Below are 15,722 nucleotides of genomic sequence, written 5' to 3'. Positions count from 1 at the left end.
ACAAGGGCTTATTGTGCACCTACTATGTGCTCAGGACTATGATAAACACCACTGAGTAAAAGCAATGTTCCCCACCAAGCTCACAGGCTGGTTGCATGACAGTTTCTGCCCCTAAAGTCTTCCGGCCCAATGCTCCTGCCCCTTCAGGAGGCTTCGCACAGCCCTCCCAAATTCCAGGGTCTCTGGGCTCATCTTCCACTGCCTCTGCTCACACTGGGTCTCTAACCACTGCTACAGACCCCATCATGGTCTGTCGTGAAGGCCCAAGTTGGCTCCTTCTTCTTAACTGGGAGCTCAGTGCACAGGGACCAAGGCACCAAGCACAGGCGCTGTTTGCAGCATTCAAAACCACTGGAACTGCAATAAAGACGTCTTCCCTTTCTCCCCAGCTGCACTTTCGGGGAGAATACCCCAGATCCTGTCAACATGCAGTTCTGACACCACGCTCTCACCTTGACCTAACGGAGGCAACTCCTCAGCAAGCCTCATTCACTAATTTACTCGACAAATGCGCACTGCGTGCCCAGCTACCCAGCCGCTCCTTCTCACTCGCCCTGCCCTCACCTGCCTGTACCCCGGGGGGACACCTTCCCCGGCCCCCTTCGTGACTGCAGTCAGCTTCTACTCACCTACACTTCCCCCCCAACCTGTCTCCTCCAAACGTACCACTGAGCAGGTGGAATAAAATGAAAAGCACATATATAACACGTGTAATGTGTCTGACACCTCACATGTTGCCATATTTATTCTTATGATCACTCTGTAAAGTGAGCTCATGGTCCCCATTTTACAGTGGGGGAAACTGAGCAGACATCTGATGCCACGTCTACTCTTGGCAGGAACAACAGGTCACAACACCCAGGACTGGGAGGAGGAAAGAGGGCTGCCTTTTGCTGCCTTTTACCCAACTCACCTTGAAAATTGTCTGCCCCTGGATATTGCAGACTTCCTCGTCATTTGTTCAGGTGTGTGTGGGTTTGTGTGGTAGGGGCGGGTAGGTATCTACAGCCCCAGAGAGTAAGCTCCTTGAGGACCAGGGCCTTGTGTGGCACACTGTGGGCACAACCGATGGGATGCAGCACCCAGCCAGGTCAACGAGGCCCCCTCCAGTCCATGAAGCCCCACCCAACCCACCCACCTGCCACAACTCAGCATCAATAATGCTGACCAATGCCCCACCCCCAAATGATCGGAGGTTTGGGCATCCCCAAGGAACCCACCTTCACTCCCTGCACGTGGACAGCCTCCAAGGGCCTGGGTCCCAAAGCGGCCGCAGCCTCCACCCCACCCCGATGAGCTGACCACATACAGCCTCGCTGGCCGTGACCAGCCTGTTCTCAGCTGCAAGAGTCTCTCCTGCCTCTGGCCCCAGCCTCCCCGCCGCCCCCAGCTCTGCCTCCCAAGCAAAGCCTCCCAGGGAGAAGAATAATGCTTGGCCAGCAGCCGCTCCCACTCAAATCCATATCGAAGCCTACGATAATAAATAATGCCACTATCGGTCAGAGCATATTTACATTTTTCTGGTGGGGAGTGATGAATGGCGATTGTACCCTGGGAACAACAACGCCTTAAGAATTTGTGCACTTTTCCTGCCTTGGGGAGAAAGAAGGGTGAGGAGGAACCAAAGGGGGAGAATGGTCAGTGAGACTTGGTTACAGCAAGTTCCCAAGTCCCTGGGTTTGTCTAACTTATGTTGTACACAATGTGCCCACAAAGCCCTACAGAGAGAAACCAAACATTTCCAAATGGGCCAGACCGCGCTCAGAATGGCATATGGGGCCAAAATGTGTGTGGGTGTGTGTGTGTGTAAAATATGCAGGCCTAAAAACAAACCCTTCAAAGTGCATTTTTAAAAAACTCTACCACTTTTCCAGAGTTAATGAATTAACTCAGTTATACCTCCCCACCACCACCACATCTGTTGACGGATGTTTAAAAAATTGAATCTTTAGCTTACACTGAATCATTTAATTGATTGTCAATATAAACTGTATTTTCAGAATTCAGTTAGTCCCTGGGACTTTGGGGGGCGTGTCTCATCTTTGTATCCTCAAAGCACACCTGGTGCAAGGCTGTGTCCATGGGAAAAGTTCAGTTAGTAGTTGGTGGATGAATGAATTGAACATAGGACACGTGAACAAGCATTAATGCATTCAAGCCCCCAGACAAGCTCTCTCTGCCAACTCACTGACAAACCATTTTGGTGTGTGGACTTCGAAACAGCAACAAAAACTAAACACACTGTCAGATTATACACCTGATGGAGAGAAAATAGAAATATTCACGCTGTGGATTTCCCCACAGGATGAAAAGACTCATCACACATTTCAGCTCACAGCTGAATTGCTTACATTAAATACATTTGACTTAAATAACAGAAGGGAAAATGCATCAAACCTCTCCAAGGACATTCTTTGGCAGAGACACCCTTTCTGCATCAGTGGAAAAGTACAAGTTACAGCAACCTGAGCAAGTTATCATTTCCTTTCCTTTTCTGTACAATACTCAGGGATATTCTCCTAAGAGTAAAGAATGCTGGGCTCATTGAATCATTTATTCACTCATTCACTCATTCATTCTTTGTACTCTGCAGTGGTTGTGGGTGTGTGTGTGTGTTTTCCTGAACTGTCAGCTGGCATTGAGCACAGTCCATCCCACTGAATAGTTCCCAGAAGCAGACTTTACCAACAGTCCCTCTGCCGGCTTCCTCCTTCCTCCTGGGAGCTGTAGCCCCCGTCAGCCACCTGGGCTCGTGGAGGAGCTGGCCATAGCCACATGGCTCCTCTGTCCCCAGGTGGGGCAATGTCCATCTGCTGTCCAGGCAACTGGTGCTTTGGCAGTTGGAGGAAATTGCTCACTAACTTTTGCAGAACCTGGCAGTAGATCAAAGCCCAGTGCTGCGTCTGCCCAGGGAGAAACTGTCATCTGCGTCAAGTGGCACAGTTCTGCTGACCCGTGTGGCTCTGTGTGCTGCTCACCCCTCCCTTCAGATGCCCCTGGAATGCCTTTAATTAAAATGTTCTTGATCTGAAACAACAATTGCTTACATAGGAAAGTCATCAAAACCAGGCACCGTGGTCTCCTTGGCGCCCTCCCAGGAGGCCTCGGGCAGAAGTGGCTCTCGAACCTCAGGAAAGTGGCCCATACATTAGGGACACTCGTTGAGGATTTCATGCCCCTAGCTAAGTCTCGTGTCCCTAGCCAGACAGTAAGCTTCACATGGGCAGGTGAGCCAAGGCAGAGTGAATAAAGGAATGTTCTAGCCCAGTCTAGATCTCTCAGAGGGACCTGTTGGAGGAACTGGCCTCTAGACATCCGAAGACAATCGGAAGTCCAACAATCCAACAACAAAACTAACCAAATCATCGCTACTACGAAAAAAAAAGGAAAATAACACGTGTTGGAAGGATGTGAAGAAATAACAATGCTCTTTACATTGTTCGTAAGGATGTAAAATGGTGCAGCCACTTTGGAAAATAGTATGGCAATTCCTCAGAAAGTTAAGTATAGAATTACCATACGACCCAGCAATCCCACTTTTGGGTATATATCCAAAGAATTGAAAGCAGGGATTCGAACAGATATTTGCACACTGATGTCCATATTAGCATTATTCACAATTGCCAAAAGGTGTAAGCGACCCAAGTATCCATTAACTTTTGAATGGATAAAATAAATATTGTTTACATACATTGAAATATTATTCAGCTATAAAAAGGAATAAAGTTCTGATGCATGTGACAACATGGAACATGGATGGATCTTGAAGACATCATGTTCAGTGAAATGTATCAGACACAAAAGGACAAATACTGTACAATCTCACTTATATAAAATAAACAGAATATGCATATTCATAGAGTTGGCTACCAGGGCCTGGTGGGGGAGAGGAATGGGGCATTGATGTTTAATTGGTATGAAGTTTCTGTTTGGGATGATGAAAAAGTTTTGGCAATAGATGATGGGGATAGAGACACAACTCTGCATAGGTATTTAACACCACTGAATTGTATATTCAAAAAGGGAAGAAAAGGGGAAATTTTAGGTTGCATATAAGTTATCACACACACACACACAAACCATAGAACTGTACAACACAATTAATAAGCCCTAATGTAAATAGTGTGCTGAAGTTAAAGTTAGCATAATTATAATAATATTGCTTCATGAATTGTTACAAAGGTACCACACTAATTCAAAAAGTTAATCATAGGGAAGAGTGTGTGTGAGAGGCAATCTTATATGGGAACTCTGTACTTACTGCATGTTTCTGTAAACCGACAACTGCTCCAATAAAGAAAAGTTTTTTTAAACAACAACAGAAGACACTAAGCAGATCTTCCAGTCTGACTCAAGGGAGAGAACAGGAAGGTGTCATAGCCCACAAAGCTCTAGCCCATGAAGAAACAGTGTGTGACGGAAGCAAGGGTGGGAGGCAACCCCTCTCTTTTGTCAAGTGGCATCCTCACAAGACTTCATGGGCGCTGTGCCATCAGTTTACGCCTATCATATATTCTCTCCCTGGGAGCAGCCTGGTTCTCAGAAAACAGCATGCAATCCACTTTTCTCTCCCATATAAAATTAAATGGTTCCCCCCAAGGCCCATAGGGAAAGCACTTCTTAGGCCACTGTTCCAGCACCAAAGTTTAAGATGATAAAAGACCTCCCCAGAAAGGGCTATTGGGTAAAAGAGAAAGAGCTTTGTGGGCAGACAGAGCCGGTGTGGACCTGGGCTCTTGTACTTAATAACTGAGTAACCTTGAGCAAGTTCATTAGCCCTCGGTGTTCATCAAAATGGGGCCAAGGCAACCTGCCTCGGAGGTTGCTGTGAGAGGTCAGAGATCGTCATCACTGCCTGGCACACAGCAGGTGTCCAGGAAATTCTAGTTCCGTTTCTTGGTGAGGTGTTGTATCGACCAACAGTGAAAGACAGGGAAGGCTTGGCATCTGCATGCTGCAGCTGTTTGGGGTTCACCAGAGGTGCTGAGATGACCAAGGTGGTGCTCAGTGGGCTGTAAGGCATGGGTTAGTTCTGTGATTCAGCCACAGCCAAAGCTGGGGACTTCCACCCCTCAAGTCCCAGCCATGCGGCAGGAGATTGGGACAAGAGGTAAATAAACTTAGGGTCTCAGTTTCCCCCTCGGCCATGTGGCACCTGTGAATCCAAACTCTGTAATTACAGGCATCAGAAAGCCTAAAGGTCTGTGCAGCTTTCTGAACTCCCCTGCCAAATATGATTAACCTCAACACAATCCATGATTCTGCATTCTTCCCATGTCTTCTCTGCTGTGATGTTGTAAAAGCTGACTTTCTGAGCCTGTGTACTTAACCTCGGCCGAATGGCTCTGCTCTTGTGTGAGAACACCCAGCAGCCAAAGAGAAACATTCTCGCTGGGTGACACTGGGAGAAACGGTCCAAAAGTATTTGGAAGACTACACCTTTCCAAAGGCCTCCATTATTCCTTTTTTGGACACAGCAGAAATCATTTCCTTGGTAGCAAATTTTTACCCAGTGAAACAACATGTTTTCCCAACCTGTTTTTGTTCCTTCCCTGCTCAAGTTAATGGCGCTTGATAAGAAAGAAGAAAATAACAATAGCACATTTCAATGCCTCCAATTGAAGCCCAGTTTCAGGCCTGGGGCCCGACTGGGTCAGGGCCGTTTTTCAACAAGACAAGCCCAGCCAAGGCTGGAAGCTACACAGGACCTACTTCCCAAACACCTGCTTAATTAAAGACCTCAGCATCTGAGAACTTGCTTGTTGCATTCCCAGGACATCTGTACTCCATGTGTCTTATGAGTCCTGGGCAGTCATTAGGAACCAGAATCTTTTCATGTTTACAGCACTTTCCCCAGTGCTAGATGTTAAGCATGGGATACAAAGCTTGCTCATTTTGTGCCACTAATTAGGCAACAAGTATGTAGTTTGTTTTCCAAGCAACAAATAATCCTTTTCTCTTGGATGAAACCACTGGAATTCAGGTCCCAATCTCTCTAGTGGATTCTATTTTTCTATCCACAAAGTGAGAGCTTGAAGAAGAGTTCTGAAAGGCCTCTTCTAGCTATGACCTTCTACAGAAACAAGCTGAGACTAATGGACAGCACATTGCTTGGTTCTTGGGTAATTATTTTCATCCACAGAGTGCTTGGTAAACATCAGCTGACTTTAGTTGCTTTCAAACTGGGCAGTGAATTGACCAAGCCCATTCAACTTCTGCCAATGTACGAACGGTCCCTGCAGTGGGGATGGGGGAAGTAGCACATGCCTCTTCTTGAGCATCATGCATCAAGATGTCCTGAGACTAAAGGCACAAGACTGCTTATTGTGACTCTAGACATAGTACTTTCTTAACATGGGCATTAGGCCTTGGCCATTAGCGTGACTATAAAGTGGACAAATGTGGCACTCAAACTAGGTTTCCACATTCTAAAATTCTCACTGTTTGCCCATCAACAAGGAAAGATTCCTAATCTGCACGAGCCAGAGGGTCCTAAAACCGGCTACCCAAAGAATCACCTGACTAAATCAGAATGTGTAAGGTTGAGGCTTGGAAATCTGTAGTATTTTAAAGTTACCTGAATGAATCCAATGCAAGACCAGATTTGAAACCCAGAACACTCCTTCTTTAACCGTAATGTGCATAAAAATGAGAGGGATCTTGTCAAATGCAGATTCTAATTTGGTAGATTCTGCATTGTCAATATGCTCCCAGATGATGCCAATGCTGCCTGCCCAGAGACCACACTTTGCATAGCCAGGTGCTTGATCATTCTGGATGATCTATGGTTCTGTAGCCACGTGACCCGCTCAGAGTTTAAGAAGCTATTCGAGAGAGCCTGCCCCTTTCTTTACTTCTTTAAGTGTTCAGAAATCATGCAGATGCTTCCGAACTGGATTCTTCCCTCTTTAAGATCAAGCCCATTGGTTAAAATTATATTGTGAATTTTGGAGTATTAAAGAAGTTCTCAGCACAGTCTAAACCAAACAATGCTTTTCCGGGGTACAGACAGAGCCATTATTCAATTCAACTCTGCAGTGGTCAAGGGCCTACTGTTGCAAAACCTTGAGCTAGGGCATTGCATGCCTTTAAGAGTCTCCCACCCTTTAGTTCACTGCTGGTGTTTTGCCTTCCCATAAGCAACTCAATTCCCTAAATCTTAACGCATTTCTTGGAAATGCTGCCCCCAAATTGATGAAAAAGTTCAAATCTTTTCACCAATACAGAGCATCACTTTTTAACTCTGTACTCATGAGCACAGTCTACAAATGCTACAGATTTTGAATTCTGTAATCTCCCCCATGGGGCCTGAGCCTATTCTTCACTCACACCCCGACCCACATGTCCTCTTATCCTGAGAGCACCATAGTCTGTGATCTCCGTTTCCACCAACAGCCACTGCCCTGCTGCCCGCTTCCCATATCCGCTCCCTGCTCTGATGCTCCATCCCAGGTACTGGTGCCATCGTTTCCAGTATCCCAGGGTAGAGATCTCAGTCACCTTTAAATCCTTCCCCTCCCTTACTCTCTCACCCAGTCGCTGAGGCCACACAGTTCTACTTCTGAAAATCTTGCCACTGCCCCTTTCTTTACTTCTTCCACACCCAAAGGCTCCAGCTCCTCACTGTCTTTTCTCTAAACGATTGTAATAACTTCATAACTAGCCTGCAGGCCTTCAGGCTCTCCTCCCACAAGCCACACTAACCACAACCTCTAGAACCATCCAAAACACAAAAATGGTCACGTGGCTCCACCACTCAGAAATGTATATATCCTGCCTTAGCAACCTCAAAGCATTCTTTACATTCTTCAACAACATAGCAGGTCAAGCCAAGTTTTATACTCAAATGTGCTAGTTCTGTAACTGTTGATATTGCATTGTATTATATAATTAGCTGTGTACAGCTCTGTCTTCCTTCACAGTTGTATCCTAAGCACCTAGCAACGCTTGGCATACTGGAGAGTACTGAAGTGAATTACAATGGACATAAAGGCACATCACTCTAAGACTCTTCTGAAGGTGAGCTGGGGAAAACCAGTTAAGCCACCAGACACCAGAAGAGGCCAGTCCAACCATCCACCTTTTTTGTGTCCCTGTATCTCATTCCCTAGGGATGAAGGCTGCCTGGTGGACATTTGCTATAGTCCCAGCTCCCAGGAGAGCATCAGGCCTAAAGTTTGCAGTACCTGGAAGCCTATTTCCATCCTAGTCATTGTCCAGGGCTGATCTGAGAGTGTCTTCAACCTCCAGAGGCTTCGGGACACCACGTGCTCTGCTGATGGGTGAAGTTATGTTTCCTTTTTCCTCCCTGGAGAGCCCTGACATCCCAGATGAAGAAGGTGTTTATTCTCAATAATCACAAGAGGAAGAAACATCAGAGAAGGGAAAAGATACACCTTCCTGGCCTGGAAATCAGTACCAACAGGACCTGTGGGGGCACAGCCAGGAAATTCAATCCATTTTGCAGGCTCTGGACAGAACCCCCAGCCTGGTGCTGTCTGTGAGAATACCCAGGTGTGCAAACTCACTCCAGGGACTCAGTCAGGCTGTTGTCAACAGCAAACATTCCCTGCTGGGTCGGTTTCAGGCGGGTGGTGAAACCTGCACATGCTCTCTTCCCCACACCTGGGGGAGGAGCCCAGCACTAGGTCTCAGAGTAGGACTGCTTCTGACTCCATCACTAACCAAGGTGACCTTGACCATGTCACTGACCTTTTCCCCATCTATAAAATGGGGCTACCGTCACCTGCACTCCTAGAGTCTCTTGGCTAATGGGGAAGACAGACATTGAATATAAACAATTGTGTCAAGGGCTAAGAAGGGCATGTGCAGCAGGCTACAGGAACATACAAGGGGGCATATCTGAAATCAGGGGAGGCAGGGGGAGGTCATGATACCGGATGATGATGTAGGGGAATGGTTGCCTCAAGTACACCCATGCCAAAGCCCCCTGGGACAAGAGGGGAGAAGCGACAGCTCGCTCAAAATAACAAGTTACAAGAAACTGACCAGCAGGTGATTAAGAATATACATATTTCACCCAGATACCAACCTGCTCTGCCATCCCCACCCCTTCAGCTGGCAGGATCCGAAGTTACTCCCCGTTTCTAGCAGATGACATCAGCAAGTCAGAGAGCAACTGTTAAGACTGTCACTTAGAGGAAGTAAAATCTGTGGGGAGGGGCAGCGAGATGTGAAGCATGGAGGGACGATGGGGGGGGGCTGAGGAGAGGATGCAAGAGAGAGAGAGGGTCCTGGGGGTACTAACTGAGGGGTGGCCGCAGGTCCTGAGAGTTTAGAAGCGACTCTAGAAGCAATGGGCTGAGAGAAACAGGCCACGTCCTGCTTCCTGCCACACTTTGGACTCAGTGAGAGCTGGATTATATCACTTGAACCTAAGATAAATATTTGAACTGATTAAACACCTTTCAGGATTGTGTGTTTACCGGGCTGACGGAAGGGGTGCCCTTTCCCACCCATCCCTCTGCGGTCATCCGCAGACTCCTGGCGTTCCCTAGTGGGGAAGGAGGGAGGTGAAGAGGCCACCAAGTGAGGCCACCCAACTGGTGGGCCTGCAGGCTCCTCCAGCCCCTGCTTCCTGCACGAAGCGCAAAGTGCCCGAGTCCCAGTGCCAATAGCACATCTGTTCAGGATTCACTTATGCCACAGACATTTACCATGGGCCAACACTGTTACAGGCAGGGATTCAAAGATGAATGACACACAGGCTGTATCTGTTCATAGGCTATTAGGGACCAGATAAGAGAGCAGATAATCCCAATCCAACATAGTGTCATGCTGGAGAGAATACTGGAGGAAGTGCTCCCAGGCAGAGCAGGTTTCCTGAAAGAGAAGACATCCACGTGAATCTGAAAGGATGATGAGACAGGGACTGCTAAACGATCCTCAGTGTCTATTCTCCCAACTACAGACTGCATTTTCCAGCTCCCTTTACAAGGAGATGTGGCTAAGTGACTAAATTCAGGACAGAGAGACATAACTAAAAGTGATGTATACGACTCTGGGTCATGCCTTTTAAAAGAATGGGTGTGTGATTCCCTTGTCTCTTCCCTCGGGTTGGGATACAGATGTAATGGTGAGTGCTGGAGCAGCCGCTTTGGGTCCAGAAATGGAGACCACACATTGAGGTTGGCTGAGCCCACCCTCCCAGCCCTGATCTTCCTAACTCTGGACTGTATAATAGGAGGAAAATAAAATTCTCTCTTATCTAAACCAGTGTATTGAAGGTCTCTGTTAGAGTGACTTAGCTTGTACCCTAGAATAGATGAGTAGGAGTTAGCCAAAAGAAGGTGGGGAACATCATGTTCAAAGACACACAGGCATGAGAAGCACAGAACATTCAGAGAACAAAGAGTAGTTTGCAATGAACAAGTGGACACGTGGTGAGGGCAGTGAGCACTGGGGGAGAAAAAGGAGCCTGTTTATAAAAGTGTCACATGCCAGGCTAAGAGACGGAGGAGGAGAATGGGAGCAGAAAGAACCAGAAAGGGGGAAACAAAAGAAGAAAATGAAGAGAAGGATGAGGAGGGAAAAGAGGAGAGAGGGGAAGGAATAAAAATGCAGCTGTTGCCTCCTGCATGTGGGAATCTATTTTGGTTGTCAGTTTTAGGAATTATTTTCTCCAGTGAGACCCCTGCAGAAGCCCTAGCCTTTTGCAGTTCAGCAAAAACTGGAATTAAGTTTTATGTTTTGATGAGCTCTCATGGTCAACTTCAATCAGAACAATACGACTTTTCTATTTTTTTTTTTTTTAAAGCCAAGGTAAGGCGAACCCCCATAAATTTAGTTCCTGATCTAAACAGCCTGCTCATAAGAGCCTGCTTAATCAGTTTCTTCATAAATGCTTTTTTGACAGCGGGGTTTTTAACAGTGGTGGAGGGAATTCCATAACAACTGTGTACTTCTCCAGCAACCACCGCATTTCCCAGCATCCCTCTGCCATGGGCCTCCTAGAAGTTGTTGTCTACAGTCAATGCTCTACCTCTGCACCTCCCATTCTCTTTAACCCACTCCAGTCAGGCGTCAGCCTCTTTGATTCCACTAAAGCCTCTCTCATCAAGGTGACCAACAACCTCCACAATGTCAAATCCAGTGCTTTACTCTCAGTTCTCATCCTTGCCAACTTCTCTGCAGCATTTGGCACAATCAACCTCTCCTTTCTTCTTCAAGGAGTGTTTTCATTAGGCTTCCATGGTCCCAGCCTCTCCTGGTTTGGGAGACTACACTAAGGCTATCCTGGTAGTCAGTATGGATGGGTCAGGACACAAACTCAAGCCTCATTGAACCCAGTCTGCTGCTGACTCCCACCCCAGCTGACCCAGAGCCTTACACAGGGGAGGCAAGTCAATAAATATTTGCTGAACTAGACAGCATTGCTGATGGCAGAATTTTACAGCTGGAAAGATTTGTAAATCATCTAGTCCAATGTTTTTCTACCTTGACTGCACATTTGAAACACCTGGAAACTCTAAAATACATTCTAGTGTATGCATAAGACTCTCCTGGGAGACTTGTTTTATAAAAAAGAAATATAGCTCTTGATTCAGGATGTCCACAGACAATCCCAGAAATCAATATTTTTTACAGGCATCATAGATGATTCTGGTGCAAGTAGTTACACATGTAGAAACACTGGTCCAATCCAAACACAAGACTGTGAGTATCTCGAAGGAAGGAACCACATTTTATTTACCTTTGTAGTCCTCCACTCTAAGCACAGTGCCTGGCACAGAGTGTTCATTTAAAAACTGGTCACTGACAGTGGATTGTATAACATGGATGATTGTATGGTCTGTGAATGTATTTCAATAAAACGGAATTTAATTAAAAAAAAAAAAAAAAACGGTCACTGAGCAAACACCCAGACCTGGGTTCTACATATCTTTACTGAGCACTGGTCATGTGCAAAACACCGTGCTAGCTATTTCCACACACCTGACCTCATTTAACCTTTGAAACAACTTCTTCAAGGTATGTGCCATTATTCCCTTTTTACTGATGGTGTAACTGAGACCTCAAGAGTTTGTACCCTGACCATGGACACCCAGCTTGCAAGTGGTAAATCTGGAGTTTGAATCCAAGTCTTCTGAATCCAAAGGTGGTAGATTTTCCACTCTATGTAACACGAAGATGAAGAAGAAAAGGCTCTCTGTACAAACCCAATCAGCCCCATTGGAAATCCATGTCTATTAAATTCAAATCACTGCTCCACCACCCAGTCACATCCTGCCTTAAGTGCTCTGGGCATCACCTACTAAAGTCCTTGGGTTGCCACTGATGGCAGGGACACCCCCTTAGTGTCTGGCCAGGGTCATGATTACTGGATCATTACTAGGCAGCACTCAATGGTTTGCTCTTCCTCCTCTAAGAACATCTGTATTTCTTCTCAGAGGGGGTTTGAGTGAAGGAATGAAAGCGAAGCGACTCTTGGACTATCATTCTTTGTGAAGATGTCTAGGCATTAGGAGAAGGAAAGCATGCGTCAGGTGGTAGAAAGCAGGAAGATGAGGCAATTATGTGGTCCAGGTTTGAAAGACTTCTCTGCACACTGAGGACATCAACACCCAATGAGTTCTTCTCCCCCAGAGAATGTAAACTCCTCAGGGGTGGGACCATGTCTTAATCTGCTCTGCATTACTAGTACAGTGCCTGACACATATAGCAAATAATAGCAACACTTATTGAGAATTTTCCAAGCAGGCAACAACAATAACTAACAATAATTAGCTGCAGTTATTAAGAGCTTAACACATATCAGCCATGGTGCTGGATGCTTTACATGCATTTTCTCATGGGATCCAACCACTCTATAACGTTTGTACTATTATCCCCATTTTGCAGATAAGGAAACTGAGACCTGGATAAATTAAATAATATGCCCAAGATAGCATAGCCAATAAGGGGTGGAGGCAGGAACCTGGCTGTGAAGCCTGCACTCATATACTTCCAACGCAGTAAACTTCCACGGAACATAAATGAGCGAAACCCTCTTGTCTTACAGCATGCTGGAAAGGTTGGCTGAAAAGTTATGTTCGATCTGTAATTAAACCATACTTCTTTATTGAATTCCATTCCAAATTTTGTGAAGTCTTCTTACCCAAAGAGATAATCAACCTGTGCTCTAACATAAAACCCCAGTAAGAACAGTACAGTAGGCATCCAGTGCTATTCAGGAGACTAAAGCTCCATCCTAGCAGCCCATATCTCCCCTGTAGCAAAAGAACCAAGAATCCTGTATTGCTGAATGGGAGAAGAGAACTAGGGAGCAAGGGGATGAAGGATGATGGTGTAGAAGGAATGGGGAGGGAGGGAGGGGAGCAGGAACGAGGAGGTCTGAGCTATGGTCTGGGTTTATCTGGCACCCACAATAACATGATCCAAAGGGCAACACAGTGTGGCTGTGATGTCATGTCCTGATGCTCTCTCTTTTTTTTTTTTAGCTGCATGATTTAAAGCAAGATTTTTTTAACCCCTAAAAGCCTTGGTTTCCTCGTTTGTAAAAGGAGTTACTATAGGCCATAACTCAAAGGGTTTTCTGTGGATCAGGAGTAAAAACAGCCTTTAGCACATGCCTGGCACAGAACTGGCCCTGAAGTTCACTGTTACATCTTCAAATGAAGAAGTGGGAGGAAGACGAGGAGGGGGAGGAAGAGGGCGGAGAGCTATTGCAGGTGTCCACCTCCTGAGGAAGAGAAAAAGAAGGGATTAGGATTCAAGAAAACCAGGTTCTAGTGCAGAACCTACCATTTGGCTCGAAGGGTGGCCGTTAGGCAAGTCTTTCTCAGCCTGTTTCCTCCTCTGAAAAACAAACTCTTCTCTCTAGAAATGCTGACGAAGCCCAGTCCTCTGTGCTCCAGGGCCGCTCCCTACCTCCACCGGACTCACCTGTGCAGGGCTGAGGAGGCCCTCTGGAGGCTGCAAGGGGAAAGACAGCACATGGCTGGGAGATGCTGCATGTGCCGGGGCATGCAAAATGAGGGAGGGCAGGACCTTGTAGAGCTGACTACTTCCAGGCAGGGAGAAAACTTAGGGTAAGAGCAAGATCCAAGTGGGTAGGGCTGCTCATCTGCTGCCGATTTTTAAAGTATTTTGGAGCACAAATAAGTTACCTTCTTTCTGATCTGTCCCATGCTGTGCCAGTTTGAATGTATTGTGTCCCCCAAACGCCATTATCTTTGATGTAGTCTTGTGGGGGAGACTAGGACACATGCCAAGTGCCTGTTACAACCTGTAAACATTGCTACAACATATAGACATATAGACAGTGCCCTCTTTCCTGAGATTTACTCTGAAGTAGGCATGTTCTGATATTTCTCTCTGTACTTCTTTTAAGACCTGTTAAATAAGACATCTTTGAAGGTCTTCCTCAGGAGCTTAGAAAATGATTCACTCTTCTCTCAATCTGCCAAAGTTGTTTGTTTGAAAAGGAGAAAATGTACTTATCAAAAGAAGGACCACTCATTCATTCATTTAACCCAATACGTATTGATCAGTGCAGAATGGGTCTGTGTTTTTCACTCTTTGTCTTCAAATGTCCTTTACAAGCAAAATTCAATCAGGAGGTATCTACCTATATTCTCTTAGGTAAGTCTACGTTACAACCCCTTGCTATTGTAAGTAATGAAAACGAGATAGAGACGGTCTGTATAACGAGCAAAAAACACGGAGCAGAAACTCAGCCAGCCCCACCACTAACTAGATTTATGTCCGTTTTCCCATTTTTTAAATGCAGGTATCATGCCTTAGTAGTTGTGGGGACTCAATGAGATAAGAGGTAAGAAGGAGTTGGGAGAGAAATGCCACCTTCCGTATATTTTTAAAGCCTATTACCATTAAAAAAAAAAATACTTTTCTCTGGCTCATAGAAGAAATAAGTGGGAAAGCATTCATCTAAGCTTATCACACTTAAGACTGGATCTGACGGTCTCACACTACCAGTTTTCAAGCAGCTGTCATCCACCCACTCAGTCTGCTTCCCCATGCCAAAGGAGGAAGGGGGTGAGCAGGAGAGAAGACAATTTTTGCATTTCTGGTGCTCATTTACAAGGCTGTTTTGGTATATAATGTAGCTAGCAGGACTGGGCAATGTGACCAAGCAGGAAGAGCTAATTCCTCTAATGCCTCATCATTTGGCATTCACTCATCTGTCATTCACTAGATCGGTAAACATTTACCAAACAACTACATTCCTAGCATTGTGCTAGACATTGTGGATACCAAAATGAATAATTCATGTTCCAAACAAATTTCATAGAATCGGAATCATGCAGCCCATATTCCCTGATAATGTTAGAAACCAATAACAAAAAGATAAATTAAAAATCCCCATAAATCTTCAAATTTTTAAAGCTCATCACTAAATAAATAATGGGTCAAAAGAAAAAAATCACAGTGGGAATTAGAAAGTCCTTAGAACTCAATAGCAATGAAAATACTACATATCCAAACTTGTAGGTCATATAGAGAGATATATAGTCTTAAATGCTGATATTAGGAAAGAAGGAAGGCTTAAAATGAATGAGCTAAGCATCCAATTTAAGAAATTAGGAAAAGTACAAACAAATTAGAAGGAAGAAAATAAAGAACAAAAATTAATGAAATAGAAATAAGAAATAGAGGTCAATAAAGCCACAAATTGGTTCTTTAAAAAAATGGCTAATAAAATTGATATGAATCTGACAAAAATTTTTTTAAAAAAAGAG

The 15,722-nt window shown here is 45.4% G+C and overlaps 1 protein-coding gene across 2 annotated transcripts in view; it reads right to left on the bottom strand.

Annotated features, from left to right (window-relative positions):
• Positions 1 to 15,722, bottom strand: part of FBLN5 (fibulin 5) — a 71,724-nt gene that overhangs the window by 26,354 nt on the left and 29,648 nt on the right. The gene's annotated exons all lie outside the window — the stretch shown is intronic.

This window comes from Choloepus didactylus, chromosome 4 (assembly GCF_015220235.1).
Source record: "Choloepus didactylus isolate mChoDid1 chromosome 4, mChoDid1.pri, whole genome shotgun sequence".
Taxonomy (NCBI): Eukaryota; Metazoa; Chordata; class Mammalia; order Pilosa; family Megalonychidae; genus Choloepus; species Choloepus didactylus.
Note: the sequence above shows the minus strand (reverse complement) of the source record. Positions and strands in the feature narration are given on the sequence as shown.